At 36.8% G+C, this 18,577-nt stretch overlaps 2 long non-coding RNA genes across 4 annotated transcripts; one reads left to right on the top strand and one right to left on the bottom strand.

Moving 5' to 3' along the window:
* Nucleotides 1–627: 627 nt before the first annotated feature.
* On the bottom strand, nucleotides 628–2,342 carry LOC125203381 (uncharacterized). 2 transcript variants are annotated; one of them, XR_007173351.2, is made up of 3 exons: nucleotides 1,572–2,337; nucleotides 1,028–1,102; nucleotides 628–937 (listed from the first exon to the last, which is right to left on the bottom strand). It is a non-coding gene; the product is annotated as an uncharacterized LOC125203381 (long non-coding RNA). The 2 variants fall into 2 exon arrangements; XR_016132482.1 differs by having other exon boundaries at nucleotides 1,028–2,342.
* A 9,431-nt stretch (nucleotides 2,343–11,773) lies between these two features.
* Nucleotides 11,774–15,683, top strand: LOC125208399 (uncharacterized). Of its 2 annotated transcripts, none has more exons than XR_016132672.1 (3): nucleotides 11,774–12,178; nucleotides 14,774–14,883; nucleotides 15,062–15,683. It is a non-coding gene; the product is annotated as an uncharacterized LOC125208399 (long non-coding RNA). The 2 variants fall into 2 exon arrangements; XR_007174106.2 differs by lacking the exon at nucleotides 11,774–12,178 and adding an exon at nucleotides 14,243–14,622.
* Nucleotides 15,684–18,577: the final 2,894 nt, after the last annotated feature.

The raw sequence follows: 18,577 nt of genomic DNA, 5'->3' as shown, positions 1-18,577 counted from the left end.
AAAGGGATAACAAAGTTCGGTGTTAAAGGCAAGCTAAGGCCACGTTTCATTGGACCTTACGAAATTCTAGAAGAAGTTTGTCATGTAGCTTATAGATTGGCGCTACCACCGAGCTTGGCAATGTACACAATGTTTTTCATGTGTCACAATTAAGGAAGTATGAGTTCGACCCCAAACACGTAGTTCACCAAGAAGAAATGGTGTTAGAACCAGATTTAAGTTATGAAGAAAAGCCAGAAGCAATCTTAGACCGGAAGGTAAAAGAGTTGAGAAATAAATCTATTGTAATGATAAAAGTTCTATGGAAGCATCATGGTCACGAGGAAGCTACATGGGAGAAGGAAGACAAGATGAAGGAAAAGTGTCCCCAGTAATTCGAGTGACATAAGCAAATTTCGGGACGAAATTTTGTAAAAGAGGGAAGAATGTAATACCCGCTCTTTTATTTGCTTAAGTTTTAAGAGTTCTACCGAACATTGGAGAAAAAAAAGTCACTCTCTTGTTACGTTGAAATACATGAGAACTCAGTGCTTTGTGAATACTTAAGTGTTGACAGTTTGCAGAGTAAAAATATAATGAGAGTCGAACGAACCAAAACAATTTCGTATATTTATGAAACATAGCAAACGCCAAGAAAGAATACGAAGATCTCATTCCCAAGCGAGAAAGTGTTCGCATACATCTAAAACAATCCATTAACTTACATGGTTAAATACATGTGGATTTATGAGTTTAAGAAAAAAGGATTTATGGATGCTATTACAAAATTCACAAGTGTGGGCCAAGAGCTTAAGGAATTATATTGCTGTATAGTTGCATTCTTGGGTTTCCTCTTTAGGCCCAAACCCTTAGCTCCCCCTATGTTCAAAATCAGTCAACTTATGAGCAGCTTATGTTCAAAATCAGTCAACTTATGAGCAGCTTTTCTTCCCATCACCTGTAATATGAAAACAAGAGCAATTAAGTCTTTGGAAGTAGTAAAACAAACGAATGCCCTAAGTAAAAGAAAGGGGCAGCAAAACTTTACAAGTTTGATAGAAAGACAGCATGCCAAAAGAGGCAAAGGCAGCCTGCACTCTCCTCTTCCCTCCACAGTCCACACCTGCAAGATCACACAAGGCCCATAAATGCAAGAGTACTTAAGCTCAGGCAACACACCAAATTGCAGTTAAAGTTGCTGCAGGATCAAAAAAAAGGAGGATTTGCTGCAGGAAAATAACAAAGAAATACAGCAGCTCCAATTAAGACTTCATGAGTACACACTCAGCCTATAAATTGCCCTCCACCCCACCTATGAACACTCTCCTACACATCATAAGAAATTTCCAGGAACATAGCAAGATTTAGAGTAAGAGAGCTTGAGTTCTAGGAGCAGAAATCAAAGACAGTAACTACAATCAAGAGGTAACACTCCTTCCTCCATATGATAGAAACATGAAAGCATGAACACTTGAGAATAAGTAGGCACATCATATTAGGATTTCAAAATCATAAGTAGTTCTCACAAAGGGAAAACTCTAAGGAACAGCATGCTAAGTCCTAAATGAGATCAGTAATCACTTCTTCCTCACCTTTCATGTTTTATCCGTAGAAGTATAAAACTTAAACCACAATCTGCCCAAGCATGCTCATTTTAGAATGAAACTTAAAGCTCCCTCAACATCACAACAGATATACCACTGCAACTTTTGACAGCAGACAGTGAGTTCAAAAGAAAGGTGCTAACTTTACATAATAAGCAAACCCCAATCCAAATAAGTGTACTACTGCCTCCCAACTCACCCCTTAACTTAAGAAAATAAAGGAAACTAAGGAAGAGAGGTTAAGCACTTAGCTACTGCCCGACGAAGCGGCGTGGCTCACGAGCGGTGGCGGCATCAAGCACGCCGGCGGAGGCTGCCGGCGAGGTCTCAGCAGCGCGGCAACGGCGGAAAGGGCAACAGTACTGCACCGCTGTGTAGTAGCCGAGAGAGAAAACGGAGGGAGGCGATGCCTCCTTTTTCCGGGCAGCGCTGAATGCGAGGCAACGGTGAGCCGATGAACGGATGAACGGGCCGGCGTCGACCAGACGCCGTGAACCACCGTCGAAGCAGATGTTGCTCCGGTAGTAGGGAGAAAAGGCGGCGGAGCTGGCCGCGTGACAGCGACGACACCAGCTCGTCGTCGTTCCAGAGCTGACGGTTGACTGTTGCGACGGAAGAAATCGGTGAGAGAGAGAAGAGGTGCCGTTGAGTTTAGATTTGAGAATTATGAATTTGAGAAGAAGAAGTGAATTGGGAGTTGGGGATTTGAAATGGAATTGGGGAGTTTGTGAGTTGAATTTGTGAAGAGAAAGAGGGAGATAGACCGATGGAAGTGAGAAGTATATGTTTTGGGCCTTATCCTATAAATTGTATTTGGGCCTCTTAAATTAAGAGTTTGGGTCAAAGAATTAAATGAATGAGTGGGCTGCATTTATCTTAACCCTTGGGCCACATAAGGATTTAACTAAGTAAGAATATGGCCAAATTAATTGATCAGTCAATGATGATTAGGTGAATTAATTGATCAGTCAATGATGATTAGGTGATGGTTCGCTAAGTAATTTCCGAGACGATAGATTAATTTCCGGATTTATCTAATTTCATGAATAATGAATATATGGAGATTAAGGTGTTTTTGAGTTAAGAGAGGAATTTCTTACCCCTCCCTAATAAATTAAATCTTTCAATTTAATTAATGATCAAGGATCCTAGAACTTTTTCTAGAAAAATAAGAAAAATAATAAAATGAGCACGCGCTTATGATGCATTCACGTCTAAGTTTTTCTTGACTTCTTAAAGTCTAATTAAAGTATTACTTTATTTCTAAAGAGACGTCTTCGCACGTCATTTAAGACCAAGTCAAGGAATTTTCCGAAAAAGACTTAAGCTATCGAGGTGGACATTTCTTTCAAAATGTGAACTTGCATTTTAGCATGATTATGTGAAAATTACGCTATTTATGTTTTTGTCATGCCATTTTATGTTTTATGGATTACCTATCTGTTTGGTTATGCCAATTATGTTTAATCGAATTCGGGTTCCAGTAGGGCCAAATCCTACTCGGACTAGTGTACACATATGGGGATCGTGAGCTAGCTTTTAAGTTGGCCGGTCCAGTGACCGTCGTGGAATGTGGCCACATTCCCGGTTCACATACGTTTCAGATATGGTATTTATGTTATGTGATTGCGCAATTAACTTTACGAACAAAAGAAACTTTGGTGACTCGGGCCTTTTAAGTTAAAACTCCGTGTTCACTCAACTGGCTGACAAAACTTTTACGAAAATTATGTTTCGGCAATGTGCCCACTGAGTATATCAAATACTCAGCCCTGCATGTTTCTTTCCTAATGTGCAGGTTGAACGTGAACGAGGAGGCGAAGGTGTTGGGAAATGATCATTAATAAGTAATTAGGTAGCCCAAGATAGTATGTATTCATACATACTATTTTGTCTTGGACTCTTCCCCTACAGTAGAACTATGTTCTAGGAACGTATGAATTCAGTCTTGATACTCTGACTTTCTTTTGACTATGTACCCATTCGCTTTCGAAACTATTACTATGAGTTGAATTATTTCTCTTATGCCTATTTCATGATTGATGAGATTATTTTAGTCGCGAAATAGGTACGCTCACTAGTACTAGGGAGTTGTGGTCGTGACAGAGTGGTATTAGAGCAACGTTCTTTCGCACTGGACCCAAGAACCTTCTTTCAAACCTTAGTCTAGAATGATAGTACTAGACTAGAATATGACTAAAATAGAAAGCTTAAAGGGACCCAACACCTTGACTCGTCACTTTCAACCGCAGCGATGAGGTAAGAAAGAAGTTCTTACAAGAAAATTTTCAGTTATTCATGAAAGAACTTGATAAAAGGAAAAATGATTTCTTTATGAAGATATTTTGAAAATATTCAAGGTTTTCAAGGAAAAGCATGTTAATTCCAATTTTCCTACGAACTATGGAATTCAAGTTTAAAATGTTAAGTATAAGGATGTCTTTTACTAACATTATTTTCTCTATTACTTTACTTCTTTAACATTACTTCTTTAACATTACTTTTGATTCATCGATATTGCAATTATTGTATTTATGGACGATTCCTACATAGGCCAAGCCGCCGCTCTAGCGAGAGTTTTGGATGTCAAAACAGAAACGTCTCATTTAACTTGGGACAAGAGGGTATTTATATGGTATTAAAGTAGAAAACGTACTCTGAAAGATCTTCTAAAAGGAATGATTTAAAAAAGCAACGATAAGAAGGAGGGTCCTCTTATAATCCAAAATTAACACTAAATCATACATCCTTAGCTTTTTAGATACATGGATGAGGTTAAACCTCACGAATTTCAATAAATAGTAGACAAAATATTAATAAAGGGGTAAGATCGTCCTTTAATTATCATATTATAATTTTCGTAGTTTATTTTATATCAACATAGTGTATGACAAATATCAGCACAATGACATGAGTATTTTAACATAAGTACACAAAAATATCAACACATTTTTATTGAGATTTTACATGCATTAAATTGAAATTTTTTAATGCATTTGTTGATGTTCATCAATATATACGAAAACTGAAATAAAAATTACTCCATCCGTCCCACTTTAGGAGTCCCCGTTAAGTTCGGCACGAGTTTTAAGAAATGTAAAGGAAGGTTGGTGAAAAAGATAGTGGAATGTGGTTCCTACTTTTTATATTAATTTTATAATAAAATGTGAGTGGAAAAAGGTTAGTGGAATGTGGGGCCTAATATTATTTATGGAATATTCCTACCGGGACTCCTAAAGTGGGACACCCAAAAATGATAAACCGGGACTCCTAAAGTGGGACGGAGACAGTATCAAATTTCATAATTCGAACGTCTCGAAACATATACAATTGAGATCTCGTTAGTTTCCTTATAAAATTATCTTTAGTTTGAGAAATTTTTATGCAAAAAAATAATTTAAATCGAGAGAGTTACATAAATTTAAAGTTTTGAGATGATTTTGAAGAGAGAGAAAGTAGTTAATTTTAATTGATATTAATATCCTTTAAATTTATTTAACTATTATTTAAATTTATAATATAATCCATTTGACATTATCTCAACCACTAGATCTTAATCTAATGGTTAAGAATTGGTGTTAATTTTGAATCGTTCATTAGTTAGCAATTGATCATAAGGATATATCAAGCTACAAAATCACTTTTATGTTGTGTGTTTTTTAGATTAATTTTTAGGTTTCACGTTATCAATTTTTTATTTTTATTTAAGCTTCTCTTATATATTTTTGCAATTTTATAAATTCCAAATAGTCTCTCTATTTAAAACCCTAATTCTTGTTCACAGAATAAACGCTGCTCTGTCGCTTCTTCTACGTGTGTTTGAGTTCTCAATTAGTGGGGCATGATTTCTTCCAAATTCTGCCATCAGAATTAACAACCGACATCCTCTCCCGACTCCCTCTCCAAAGCGCTGCAGTAAGTAAATGCGTTTGCAAATCATGGCTCAATCTTCTCGATTCCGGTGATTTCGAACTAAAAATAAAACCCCCACCGCCCTAGTTTGCTTGAAGACGGTGGAGACGAACCCAACTCGCTGCACGATTTTCGAACTTGAAGACGAAGTCGATTTGGAGAGCCACACTCTTCACTACGTTCGGCTCACAGATTTCGATATCCCTCACGGAAGAACACCAATAGGATGTACGGCTGCTAATAGATGGCTTCTTCTGTACCCAAGCCCACAGGATCATGAAACTCTGGTTTACATATGCAATCCTCTCACTCGCAAATATATCGTGCTCTCTGATAAAGATGCCGGAGACGATAAAAGAGATAAAAGTAAGTCCCAGGAGGCGGAATCCCGTCGACAACTCAAGCTTTAAACAAAGTATTAAAATAAAACAAAAAGAAACTAAATTCATATATTCATTGATTCGATGAATGAAAGGAATAACAATGACACCTATTTATAATGCTAAATACCCTAACTTAAGTAACAAGAAAATATCCTAAAATTAGCTAATTAATAAAGATATGGGGATCTTCATATAGATATGCACGTATCAACTCCCCCGCGGTTAAAATTCACCTTGTCCTCAAGGTGGATTTATACTAGTACTAACTTAATGACAAGACAACTAAGATATGGAAAAGATATGCAATCCTTAAATTATCTAACTAAATAATGCAACCAAATAATAATAAAATATTTAATGTATCAACTCCCCCACGGTTGAATCCACCTTGTCTCAAGGTGGAAACCAAAAAGGCACGCAAAACGTCGATAACAGAACAGAAGCTTTGCGAGGCATCCCTCCGGGATCAAATGGGCACAGAACAAGTGAATTTATCCCTTTGTACAACTTTGCAACCGAAACGAGTAAATCGAGAGTGAATGGTGAATTACGCCTACCCATATCAGTAACACACTTAAACGTAATATCTGATAACGCAATCAAATCTTCAAGCTAAGGTTCATACAACTCTAAAGAATATATATCCCCTGTTCTTACGGTGTATAACAAGAAACGATCATCTGCCATAGTTGATGACTTTGGCTTCTTGACGTTGATGACTTGACCTTCATCTTTAATCTCGGACTCGCCCACATCAACAACTCCCGAGATTACAACGGAAACATTCGAGCTCCCATCCAAGTTCCATTTGTTATCCAAATTGTTTAATCCAATTCCAATGATATAGGGGTTGCACGGCGGAGAGATCACGGCTGGGGGAGGCGGGACAATAGACAGTGTTGTTGTTGCTGAGAAGGAGGGCTGCTGCGGTGATGGCGGCGGTGCAGCAGCGGCAAGCAGTGGAGCTGCTGAGCATCGGTGACTCTGCAGCGGCGGTATTTGCCGAAAGGGTTGGTATTCCTGTTGCTGACGATATTCGGCATGAGAATTACGTGGCTGAGAGTATGAATCTAATCCATGGTTGATCAGGTGCAGCAAATGGTCGGGGAGCGGCAGCGGACGTAGGGGGCGATATTCCAGTTGCCATAGATGATAATAAGCGTCGGAAAAATGCCGATGTACGTGTTGATCCAGTTGCACTATAAGGTGGGTTCGAGGGCAGGTGGCAGGTGGACTGGAATTGTGGTTGTACGGAGGCGTACAACGAGGTTCCGTCGGGTGGGTCAGGTACTCGGCACAACGGAGGGAGCGTTGCTGCTACCCTGCGCTCATGCTCATCCAATCGGGTCTCCAACCGGGCGAGCCAAGCGTTGATATACTCAAACGTTGCGGCTGTTGACTTCTGTTACAAGCCTTCGGATGCTTGCGATATCTCCGGCCATGAACGAAGATTGACTTCGGCCATGAGTTCGAATATGAAAGCACCAATTTGATAAGGGTATTTCCCTTATCAAGATGCCGAAGACGATAAAAGAGATAAAAGAGAAGTCCCGGGAGGCGGAATCCCGTCGACAACTCAAGCTTTAAACAAAGTACTAAAATAAACCAGAAAGAAACTAAATTCATATATTCATTGATTCGATGAATGAAAGGAATAACAATGACAACTATTTATAATGCTAAATACTCTAACTTAAGTAACAAGAAAATATCCTAAACATATATAGAAAAGATATGATAAATCACTAATTAACTAATTAATAAAGATATGGGGATCTTCATATAGATATGCACGTATCACTCTCTCCTCCCGAGGCATGCACCTTACTTAAATACTGGTTTACCTTTAATTTTTGTGGGAGCAAAATAAGTCGACAGTATAAGGTGGTGTGTATTGGTCGGGCCAATAAATTCCACTCTTTTGAAGTATACACCCTTGGAACAAGAATATGGAGGCGCATTGAAATTGGCGCTGCTTCCGGCTTCAGATATTCTTATAATGTACAAGTTGAATGTAATAACAACCTACATTGAACACTATATAGTTCGGTTAAACCCTACTTTCAGATTTGTGGTTTTGATGTTGAAACTGAATGTTTTAGCATCTTCTCTCCTCCTCCCGCTCTTCTTATAGATAGAATTGACAAGTTCACTGTTTTGAAGGACTGTCTATGTTTTTGTTATACATGGGGCTATGAAATTGTCATGTGGCTTATGACAGAATAGCAAGTTGAGGAATCTTATAGAGTACAAGTTGAGTACAATTGGTTTGGACATGGATAGAGCTTGGGTTTATCCTATCAAAGTTTTTCAAGATGGCAATATTTTGATGTTGATGAAGATATGGCAACATTGGCTCATCTACTATTCCAGCAAGACAAAAACTACTAAACAAGTAGGTATGTTTAAAGATGCAAATGCATGGTGTTACCCTACCTTTGCAATGGTTTTCACTCCTAGCCTTTTATCACTAAAGAGTTTCAGATTCGAGAATGTGAATGAAGGGATGGGGTTTTGCACGTGTGTCATGGGCACGTGTCCCTCCTTTCAACAAGACTTATAGTTTCCCACTTTTGCAACAAATATTACTAAGTATAAGCGGCAAGAGACCATGGACCTACTCGAGATTGTTTCTACCTCACGGGGTTGGTGTTAGCAACCATGCCTTGAGCATTGGAGTATGGAACTACTAGAGTGGGAAACTTAAACTAAACTAAGCAAGCATGAAATGAAATGTAATCCCGACGTCGGAGTTGTCAATTCCTCCGCCGAGACTACAGAGCTAATCTACATGAAAGTAAATAAATCATCAACATGAAAGTAAATCAAAGCAGTAAGAAAGCCAGGATCCACCATCGGAGTCGTCAATTCCTCTGCCGAAACCATTAAATCTAACTAGGAAGCATGGCGCGAGGAAGCTTCTAAGATGGAGGCGTCAATTCCACCGTTGAAACAACCCACTCACCGTAATTCTACACTAGAGTCTGCAAAACAAGAAATGAAAGCGTCATAAAACTAGAAATAAACTGAGATCAACGACGAAGTCTTCAATTCCTCCGATGAAACTTGAGATCTAACTACAACATCTCAAAAGCGGTAAAGAAAGCGAGGATCCGACATCGGAGTCGTCAATTTCTCTGCCGATGCCGTTAAATCTAACTAGAAAGCGAGGTGTGAAAGAGCTTCTAAGATGGAAACGTCAATTCCATCGTCGAATCATCCAACGCACTGTAAACCTGCACTAAAGTATGGAAAACATGAAATTAAATATAATCCCGAAGTCGGAGTCGTCAATTCCACCATCGAAACTACGGAGCTAAACATGGGTCTAACATCTAAACTACCAATTGCGAAAAGCATCCAACAAATATAAGTAAATAGCATCATCAACATGAAAATAAACAAAAGCTTCAATAAATTGGAAATAAACGAGGTCCAACGCCGGAGTCGTCAATTCCTTCGTCGAACCCATTAAATCTAACTACAAAGCGAGGAGGTGAAGGAGCTTCTAAGATGGAGGCGTCAATTCCACCGTCAAAACGACCAACACCCATGTAAATCTACACTAAAGTCTTGAAAACATGAAATTAAATGTAATCCCGACGTCGAAGTCGTCAATTCCTCCGTCGGGACTATGGAACTAAGCTAAACTAAGCTAATAGAGCTTCCTATCTAAACTACTGTAGTGTTGGGCCACCTTTCTTTACTGTAGAAAACTTCTATTTATAGAGCGGCTTCAGTCTTCAACCCTAAGGTAACTTTTCGTCTGATTTGACCATTTTATCCTTGCAGTAATTTAGGCTTGATCAGTTCATGTCTTCATGTGGTGACCTGATCAGCTCATGTCTTTAAGTGTTGGCTTGATTCAGCTCATGCCTTCATTTGATCAACTTATTGGCCGCCTGGTATTGTCAATTCACCTTCGCTCACTTGATCAGCTTGCACCATGTGCTTGATCCAACTTGATCAATTTAGCATGGCTGTCTGGCATTGCCATCCCATCTAGGCTCTCTTGATCAGCGTGTCTCCAACTGATCAATTTGTCCTCATATTTGGCCATTTTTTTCTCCTTTTCCGAGTTGATCAAGTTAATCATGCACTTGTGGCTTTTTTAATTTTTAGCCCCTGCACACTTAAATTCACCACTTTTTTTCACACATTATCAACCCGTTTAGTGTATAAACACCCATAAAACCATGCATGAAACGAGTCTCATTAGTGAACTCATTCTAAATCATAATGTTGTCATTTGTTTGTGTTCACGTACAAGGTTTTTCTACTGTTTGGTTTTTCGGCTTTGGCCTTATCATGTCAGCCCCAGACACACTATATGGCGAGCCTAGCTAGTATATAACTCATTATTTATATTTTACTTCTTCCGTTCCACTCGAAGTGATATATTTTGCTTTTTTGAATGTCTCATACACATTTCCTAAGAAGGAAACATTATTAATTTTCTTACTTTATTATCTTAACACTAAACTCATTAAACAAAATTACATACAATCACGTGCCGAATATGTTTCACTTAAAGTTAGACGGAAGGAGTATGTCATGATGATCCACTTATTTTATCTATCTCACTTAAGTTATTACTTATCGCTTCTACTTCTTGAACCTTGAGGCCTATTCTATTGATGTAGGAGTATTATGTTTCTAATTCTTATTCATAGTCTACTCTCTGAATAACCGTGCAATTTAATGTCAATACAATTTGTGGGATTTTATCTATTTGTCTTCTTAAAGAGGAATTGTTTAATGGACGAATTCAAAATTAGGAAAGTAAATCAACACAAAAATCAACAAGAAATAAATCTTCAAATATGAGAAGTAATCCTGAGATAATTTATATGCTGGTGAAAATAATTTTACGAGATAATGGACTTCCCAATCTTGATCTCTATGAGGATTTTGACTTCAATGTTGTGTTGTGATCTTGTCGATCGGACTAGTATATAGTAGGATGTTATCTATAAATGACAAAACACATCTAGAAGTCCTTGGACTAATATATTTTGTTTCATTGGTCATTCTATTAATTTTTGTTTCATTTCATTATGTCCTTTTACAATTTTTTGTTTCATAAGCCTTTATGCAATACACTTTAATTTAAGAGGTTTTTATACTTTTATATTTAATTTGTTTCAGTCTTTATTTCAGAGACTATAATTTATTAAACTTTTTTGTGTTAATTAAATTATATATTTATTTTTCTCCTATTATTTTGATGATGAAAAGAAATTTAGCTATAGTTCATATGATGATGAAAAGAAATTTAGCTTTTATTTTGTACTTATAGACGTGTTTGCTTTAGAGATAACTCATCCGAAGATGAGATTGCTAACTTGTTGATGAATATATGGAGACGAGAAATCGTAAAGAAAAGAATATGTGATTAGCAAAAGTGAGAATTATAGGACTGAGTTTTATGAAGTAGTTTGACCAATCTGATTTTGGGGTGAGTTCTCTCTCTTTTACTATTCTAGCAAGACGAGAACTATTTTGGGGATCGAAATGTTTTTCAATGCTAATTCAGTCCTTCATACCTCGAGTTTTCCCTCCCTCACGAGTTTTGGAATGGAGAATGTTACCGAATCATGAGTAAGCTTAATTGAAAAAGTGAGTAATTGAACCAAAAACGTCAGCCGTTTTATGGCATCATTGTCCCTGCTGTGTTTCCGCTACAACAGAGATCCACGATAGATGATGACGTGGAGTTTAATTTTTTAAAACTCCACTTATTAAATAGTAATAACATAAAATGACGTCGTTTTAATTTTCACCTAAAAGATAAAGTTTCTTTTTTGCATTTAAGAATTTAAAAATAAAAAATAAGACAGTATAAAAGGTGATGCATAGAACCCTAATTCATCTTCTTCTCCCCTTTGTCTGAACGGCAGAATTCTACAAAAAATGGAGCTTGAATTCTTCACAAATCTATCATCAGATATGCCAATCAACATCCTAAATCTGCCATCAGATATGACAATCAACATCCTATCGCGGCTCTCTACCCGAGAAATCGCAATCAGCAAATGCGTATGCAAACCATGGCTCAATCTGATCGAGTCCAACGACATCGTCAAATCCAAAATCAAAACCGCATCTTCCCTAGTTCATTTCACGGCCTCAGCTCGATGCACAATTTTCGAAATTGAAGATGAAGACGAAGCCGATTTGGATATCCATGATCTTCACTACCATCCGCTCACTGATTTGGTGATCCCTCACGGAAACAGAGAATCAATGGAAGCTACCTATGCTAATGATTGCTTCTTCTCAACCCATCAACAACAAAAGGTATTCCTCTTTACATATGCAATCCGATGACTCGTGAATATGCTGAGCTCTCTTACCCTCTTTATATCCCGGAGCGTGAGTTAAAATTTGGATTCGGTGTGAGCAAAATAAGTGGGGAGTATAAGGTGGTCTGCATCAATGCGGAAATTGGTTTCGACACTCATTATGTATACACCCTCGGAACAGGAAAATGGAGGCGCATTGAAGCCGGGGTTGCTTCTGGTTACCTATTTTGGGCTCAACCTCTTTTATGTAATCACAACCTCCATTGGACGGTAATAGATATGTGGCATAACAATTCTATTTGTGGTTTTGACGTTGAAACAGAACGTTTTAGCATCTTCTCTTTTCCTCCTAATGGGTATGAATTTGGGGATTTGTGTGTTTTGAGCGACCGCCTATGTTATTGTTATAGTGTGGATGAGGATTTCATCATATGGATGATGAAGGAATACCAAGTTGAGGAATCTTGGACCGTAGAGTACAAGTTGAGTCCATATTGTGATTTTGATTGGAATTATATGCTTGTTGAGCCAATCAAACTTTTCAAAGATGGTGACATGTTGATGTTGCTGGAAAAAAGTCGTCTCATCTACTATTCCAACAAGACAGAGATTTTGGAATTTGTGGATATGTTCAAGGATTTAGATGCGAACGATTTAGTCATTCCCCTGATTTTCAATCCTAGCCTTTCCTCACTCAAAAATTTTGGATTTAAGAATGTAATCTCGTTTTAGTTCATAATTCTAGTCTACATTAGTGTGTTTGTGTCTATGGCTTCTTTGTCTTTGTAGTTTAGTGTTTAGGTTTACCCTTATTGTGTCAATCCAACACACACTATGTAGAAATTAGAGAAAAGTATTTGAGCTAAAGTTTCTCTGTCGTTGAGTAAGGACTCAAACTTGGATTGATGGGCCAAGAAGCAAAGGCTTGGCAAATATCAGTTCAAGGTGGTGAATCATATGTCGGCACGTTGTGTTGTGATATCCATTCGAGGTGGTAAATCTCTAAGGTGTGTGATGAATTATAGTCCGCAACCATCCCATCCGTCCGTCGAATCAACAAGAGGTTCGTGGAGGATGAGAAGATCAAGGATGATGAGATTTGCTAGACTCTCATGCTTATTTACTTTTCATTATTAGCTTTGCAGCATCTTTTGTTAAGGGAGTTATAAGGATGATTAGATTTGCAAGACTTTCTTCAATATTTAGTACTATTATTTTTCATTAATATCTTTGCAGTATCTTTTACTCCCCCGTCCGTGAAAAGTATGAACTATTTCCTTTTTAGTCTATTTCTGAAAAGTATGAAATTTCTAACTTTGTATACTTTTTCCTTGAACGAGATGGAACTCATTCTCCACTTACAAAACTTTTAAAACTTTTTCTATCTCTATCTCTATCTCTTTCTTACTTTTCTAATTATACATTCAAATCCGTGCCGAACCAAATATTCATACTTTTCAGGACGGACAGAGTATTAAGTAATAAGGATTCGTTTTGATGGCCTACTTTATTTAAATTATTATGAACACTTCTATAAGGATAGACTCGGAGGTTTGGAGGGGCATTTAGGAAAAGTTCATTTGTAATCAGGGCAAACCGTAGGCCTTAGTGAGAGGATTATTAGGCATTTTCGGAGGATTGTCTTAGGCCTCTCCTATGACTTCTTTTTGAGTTAAATTCTACTCCCTCCGTCCCAACTAAGTTGAGTCGTATTCTTTTTTGGGATATCCCAACTAAGTTGAGTTATTTTCTTTTTAAAAAAAAAAAAACAAAACATCCCATCACTATTACTTTATTCCACCATCTACTTTACTCTCTCTTTATCTTTCCAACTTTATTCCTCTCTCCTACATTTCAACACAATTTCATAATCTCCGTGCCCAAAAGATTTGTCTCTACTTAGTTGGGATGGAGGGAGTAGTTCTTATTTTCCAATTTGCTATGTCTCAGTTAGTTTTGTGTCAACCGCCTTTACTCCATATCAGATCGGGGTTTGGCAGAAGAACTTTATAAGTTTCCAAAAATTGAAGATACAGTTCATGAAATCGAATTACAATTCTTTTTGGAAAGATATCAATTGGTAGAACCCTCAATAAAGGATATGTATGAGTCACTCACATATTCTTTTGAATTATATGTATCCGCGAGCAATCAAAATATTTTCTATCGGCTTGTTTTTCCATATATATGGAATATCAACCTGCCCCCATCTGTCCTCCTCCTCCTGAGGATAGGTTTGGTTTCAATAAAGCCCTATTCACATCATTATGTTCAAGCAATAAAGCGGAACTGTCTGGCGTTGCATATTAGAACTCATTAAAGCCCTATTCGCATCATTATGTTCAGTAAAAGGGATGAGGGAAGCTTCAATAGAAAAATATTGGAAGGGGAAATACTTCGAAGATGAAACGCAACTCCTTTGGAAATATTACCAGAATGGTATTTCTTTCTCGTATTTCAAATACTTCGAATATTGACTACACCCCTAAGTCTGAGCTTCGTGGTACTCTTACCGAGTAACATGTCAGATCCAGGGCATCTTCTTTGAGTTAAATTCTAGTTCTTATTTTCCCATTTTTCTATGTCTCAGTTAGTTTTGTGTCAACCGCCTTTACTCCATATCAGTTGGTGCGGTGAATGTGGATCTAGGCATAATGAACACTCGCAACACCGAACAATGACTCGATGGATGAGATCCAGGTAGTGATCTTCATACTCCCTTGAGATTATTTTCATTATTACGAAGATTGTTGAAGATTACTTTCAATTTGAGGACTCGTTTCCTTATTTATTTTCTTTCCTAGAATGGAGTTCGTAGGAGTCCTATAAATAGCTTCTCTTTTTTTGGGATGATCAGTTAATGAATTTTAATTTGAAGGTCGCGCCACAAAGGACTCGAACCTGCCTCAGACATTAACCTCTCTACCGTTTGGCCAACTCACACACACAATAGCTTCTCTTTATATTAACTAGATACCTCGAAAAATAAAGTGTTTAGTTGCAGTTATTGTGTTCAGTTTTTCTCTATATTCGTTGTTTCTTTTGTTGAATTGTCTTTACTCCATATCAATGCTTACGGTGAGCGATGGATTCTACTCGCTCTTTTGAAACATACTCGAATGACATGCTATTGTGCGTGGAAGGATTGGAGAAGGCAGTGTCGGAGCTAAACGCCAAGTTCTACCATTAATAACAAGTTCAATGCTAGTGTTGGAGATTCGTGCACCACACACTAATATACAACAACATGATCTATTGCATGTGGAGGATGTTCAACATTCATCACAACCCTTCATGCAGGAGATACAAGCAATTCATAAACTATAGGCCTAAGTGGGAGGATTATTAGACCTCTTCGGATGATTATTCATCTTTTAAGTTTGAATTCCAATTGTTTTGTTTTTTGTTTTTTTTTTCATTATTTCATTAGTTGAACTACCTTTACTTCATAGTATCAAGTTTTTATCGTGTCAGACTAGTATGTATATCGTGCAGTTCATGTATGGAAATAAAATTATTTCTACAAACGTACCAAAATAATAAAATGACTATTCTCACTATCTCATATATATATAAAATTGTAGTACTCCCTCCGTCCCACTTAAGATTGACACGTTTTCCTTTTTAGTTTGTCCCAACTAAGATGACACATTTCCTTTTTTGGTAACTTTTTATCTCCAATTAATACACTCAACCACTTTTTCTCACTTCTATTAAAATATTCATCTTTCTTTATCTCTCTACTTTAATACTTACACCAACCTTCTCTCTCCAATTAAACACTTTAACCAATAACTCCTAAAATCTTGTGCCGGCTAAGCAATGTGTCATCTTAGCCGGGACGGAGGGAGTACTACATAATTTTAGATGATATTGGTTAGTTTATTTAATTAAAGAGAAAAAAAAGTTCATTGGATGTACTAATGAAGTTAGATGGAATGAATAGAGAAAATGTGTCGAATGTATTTGTATTAAGTTATTTTATTACTCCCTCCGTCCCACAAAAGATGTCACACTTGTGGGACGGCACGGGATTTAAGGACGTTTTGTTTTGTGTGTTAAATGGAGAGAGAAAATATAATTTTTATATTCATGTGAGAGAACTTTTTTCAAAAATGGAAATGTGACATTTTTTGTGGGACAAACTAAAAAGGAAAGTGTGACATCTTTTGTGGAACGGAAGAAGTACTTTTCAAAAGAGTACATGACATATTCTTAGGCATACTAAAAAAGAAAAACATATTATCTAAAATGTGATCAATGAAATATTCCTTTGGTACAAAGTAGGTATTTTGATGTGAATCAAATTCCAATCGCTGAGTAAATGATGAATCATCTTTTAAAACAAATTATAGGTAGTTTATATTAGTCTTTGCATCCTTTATTAGGAGTTTCGGTTTACCATTTTAGTTCGTCCACAATTAGAAGTTTCAGTACATGATTATTAGACCTCCACATTCCACTAACTAATTTCATTTACATTTTATTATAAAACTACTCTCTCCGTCCCCAAAAAAATATGCACTTTGGGTTCGGCATGAGTTTTAATGCAAAATTAGTAAAGTAAGAGAGATTTGGAGAGAAAAAGTAATTAAAGTAGGAGAGATTTAGAGAAATTGGGTCTCACCTCATTAGAGAGAATAAAGTTTCTAAAATTAGAAAGTATATATTCTCGTGAGATGAGGGAGTATTATATAAAAATGTCCCCATATTCCACAGCAGTGTCGGATCCAGGTGGGGTCGGCCCGCTGTCCCCGGAGAATCGCCGGATTATACCCTCCCTCAGCTGCCGACCCCACGCCGCCAAACTTCCGCCCCAGCTTATAACCAGTCGCCGATTTGTGCAGAGAAGGACGAAAGAAGAGATTCTAATATGGGCTGCCTTTTACTTATTAAACCTACTAGTAATTGAATTGCCCAATAGGAGTACATATTAACCTATTATTCTATTTAATATACCGAGAAGAATGCTGTATGCCCGCATGTACGAATTGTATAACATTAACAGCAATAAAAAAACCATTTATTCCATACCATTAATTTATTTGGAAGAAATTTCAGAGGTTCTGTGCAAGAAGTTCGAAGGAATATTTTAGCAATTGGCAATTTGGTTTGAGGGATTTCATTCAAGTTTTAAGTTAGTCATTTTTTCAGTTTTCTCATTTAAGTAGCAGTTAACACTATTAAATTGATCATCATTTAAGTAGATATTGCAAATTTGCAATTGTTTTGCAGCTTTGCTTAATTAATTGCTTTGGAGTTTTGGTTATTCATTTATTTTGTTTACCTTGTCCAACAATCCGAGATTAGATTAAATTAGATTAGAAAGTTTTTGTAGTATATGAAAAATGATTAAATATAAAGTCTAAATTTGTGTTGCTTCATTCCCAATGAAAAGATTTTGAGCCGTTTTCAGAAAATGGATACTCGAAGAAGCCAACTATCTCGCATAACATAAAATTGTGGTATATATATTTTTATGTATTTTTGTTTAGAAATATTTATTAAAATATTATATTTATAATCTTGTTTGGTTCGACTCCACGATTTTTTATTCTTGGATCCGCCATTGTTCCACAGTTCCTTTCACCCACTTCTATTTGTAATTCTTAAAATTCGTGCCGAATTCAATTGTCTTAATATCAGACGAAGAGAGCATTATATATATACTCCATGTACTTTTTAGATACCCATCTAACTAAATGAATTATAATGCTTGAGCTGAAAAGGTGAGATCATATTTCTCCCAACTTTATCGTGTCAGGCTAGTATGTATATCGTGCAATTTAAAGTTTCATTTGTTTTTCTCCATTTTAAATTAAGGGACTCGTTATTCACCTAATTCATTACACCCATATCCTATTATAAAATCAATATATAAAAGATTTTCACTAAATCATTTTCCACTTTTCTTCACAGAGTTAAACAATTTCCTAAAACCCATATCGAGTTAAAATGGGACTATAAATGGTGGGCGGATGGAGTAGTTCACTTACCATCGAATGGGGTTTCAAATTTTAAAGTATATAAGGGTCCGTTTGTTACACGGAATCAGAATTGAATTGGAACTGGAATTCTATGGAATTGAATTGGTTAATTCCAAATCCTTTGTTTAGCAAAATGAAATAATTGATATGGAATTGAATTTAAAAATTTGCACTCACACACACTACACACATTGCACAATCATTAAATACACACATACACTCACTAAAATCACACTACGCGCGCACTAAATCACATAGATCAATTCAAAAAGATCCTTATCAGAGAATGTGTGTTGTGTGTGTAAGAATGTGCGTGTGCATAATGTGTGTAAGAATGTGTGCAGTGTGTGTAAAAATGTGTGCAGTATATGTGTGCAGAGTGTGTGCAGTGTGGTGTAAGTAGAATG

Source organism: Salvia hispanica, chromosome 6, assembly GCF_029641045.1.
Source record: "Salvia hispanica isolate PSC_SH4W2 chromosome 6, Shi_PSC_v1, whole genome shotgun sequence".
NCBI lineage: Eukaryota > Viridiplantae > Streptophyta > Magnoliopsida > Lamiales > Lamiaceae > Salvia > Salvia hispanica.
Note: the sequence above shows the minus strand (reverse complement) of the source record. Positions and strands in the feature narration are given on the sequence as shown.